This window comes from Aplysia californica, unplaced genomic scaffold (genome assembly GCF_000002075.1).
Source record: "Aplysia californica isolate F4 #8 unplaced genomic scaffold, AplCal3.0 scaffold00592, whole genome shotgun sequence".
Taxonomy (NCBI): domain Eukaryota; kingdom Metazoa; phylum Mollusca; class Gastropoda; order Aplysiida; family Aplysiidae; genus Aplysia; species Aplysia californica.
The window spans coordinates 183,563-185,898 of record NW_004797862.1 but is presented as its reverse complement, the minus strand read 5'-3'; positions in this window follow the sequence as shown (position 1 = coordinate 185,898).

Here is a 2,336-nt window from a genome sequence, read left to right as displayed (position 1 = left end):
ATTGTAGACTCGAGCAGAATCTTGGTTTAGTTTTGGATTAGATTCTCAACATGACTACATTATTAGATCTAAATATTATATTACAAAGATACAGCTATGTGTTTGTATCTAGAATCAAACCGTGATCTAGAACCTAGACCCATCTAGATCCAGTGGCGGCTCGTGGTTTATAGAACTGACCGGCCATCATTCACATATGGACTCTTTCTTCCTCCCCCACCCCCTTCCTTCACACACACACTCACACACACACACACACACAAACACATCCCCCCCTCTCTCCCTCTCTCTCTCTCTCTCTCTCCTCATTTTATACCCCTACTTTCGCCATCCCGACCTCCTTCCCCACTCACACACACACACACCACTGTAAACATTGTAATATAATGTGAAAGAGCTGGAATATGGTAGTGTCAAGAAACAATATTATGATTAATATATGATGGAAGTTACTGAGTTAATAGAAACTGACTGGAACGTCTTAGAAAAAGAACGAAGTGTATACAGAACCGGGAACAAAGTCACAAAGTATACAGACCCGGTAGGGGAACTCTTTTGTGATTTCGGGAAGTTTCAGCCCCCAGACCCGGTAGAAATCTAGTGTGTGTGTGTGAGAGAGAGAGAGAGAGAAAGAGAGAGAGAGGTGCTAGCAAAATGTAATGACATACCCCAGTTGGCAGGAGGGAACGAGAGAAAGATAGAGTGTGAAATAGGTGGGTACTAAGGAAGACAGAGACAAAGAAAGGAAAAGAGAAGGCGAGCGATGCACAGAGAGAGAGAGAGAAAGAGAGAGAGAGAAAAAGAGAGAGAGAGAGAGAGAGGGTGACTGCTCGATTGAAATTATGACATTGTTCTTTTCTTCAAATTGCGTCTAGCGATTCCTCCAACTCCAAAACGGAGGAAAAACGGTCGTTCACGAAAAGACATCCGCAATCTTCATTTAGATCTAGATCTAGGCTAGCCGCGAAACTAGATTGAAGATTTATGTCTGTCTGCCTAGATCTAGATCTAGATCTAGACCTAGGCCACAGGTCTAGAAGAACTTAGGTCTACCCTGAGCCAGGAGGGCGCAGAAACTCTCTGAAATCACAAAAGAGTTCCCCTACCGGGTCTGTATACTTTGTGACTTTGTTCCCGGTTACCGGGTCTGTATACACTCCCAAAAAAGAAGCACTACTAGAGTCTATGCTGGAAAACAAACTTAAAGTGAAAAGCACAATAAACTGCTGGTCATGGCCTCCGGTACTTTTACTTTCTACACACCCACACACAATTATCGACGTGCACTCGACCTGTAAATATGTAATAAGAACAGTACTGTTGATGGCAAAAAGTCAATTGATACTGTACCAATGACGCTGTCCCATGCAGATTAAGTCTACAATCAGATACTATAAAAAGCTGGACAAAGTTAGCACACAACAGTTTTTCATCATTGTGTAATCAAACGTTCTTCATCACACTTCTCAGTTCTCAGAACACTGTTGTAACAAAGTGGGGAAGTGTGTCAAATGCTAATTATAGAACTTGGTGTCTAGCTGGGGTGACAGTGGATAAGGGAAAGGAAGGGAGGGGGTAGACCCATTGTTTTCGGCCCAGACTCTGGCAGCCGAGAGCCTGTCGCTCCTCGTTATAATTTTCCTTATCTTCACTAGACGATTCTTCTTTTCGCCGGCTAGACTCATATGGGCCAGGTACGTTATTAGTGGGGAGAAAGCGATGAATAGTCACCAAACAGGAACTATAGCTGGCTATAAATTCAAATAAACAAAAAGGATTAGTGCCATGCTGACAATAAATGTTTTGATGATAGAGAAAGGCTGAATGATAAGTAATGTATTGTTGATGAAATATTTCATGTGTCTGTGCTGCTCAAGACTCAAGATGGTCTCATTACTGATTTTGTAAGCAACACGGAGGCCAGCTTGGCAATCAAGGGATGCTATATTCGCTTTTAGGGCAGTCGATGGATTTGTCCAGTAGACTTACGTCATCGCTGTACCTGCAGTGTTCGTTTGTCCTCGTACGAAGTTCCGCGACACGATGGCTTGAAGGGAGATGATTTAAAGTTACGAGCCGGTGCGAACCAAAGATGAAGGAATGAGGCTCTGTCGCGACAAAACAGCAGTGAATCCCACTTGTCTATTTGAATGCCTTCAAATCGGCAAGGTGATTTTTGAATATTGATACATGTTTATTCGGATTTACTTAACTCACTTCAGACGGGTCACACAACAGTTGCGTGACCCCCGCCATGAATTTTTTTTTCGCTCTACAAATCACGCACGGATCGCGAGACCCGCCTCGTACCCTTGTTTGGCCAAGCCTGAGCTACT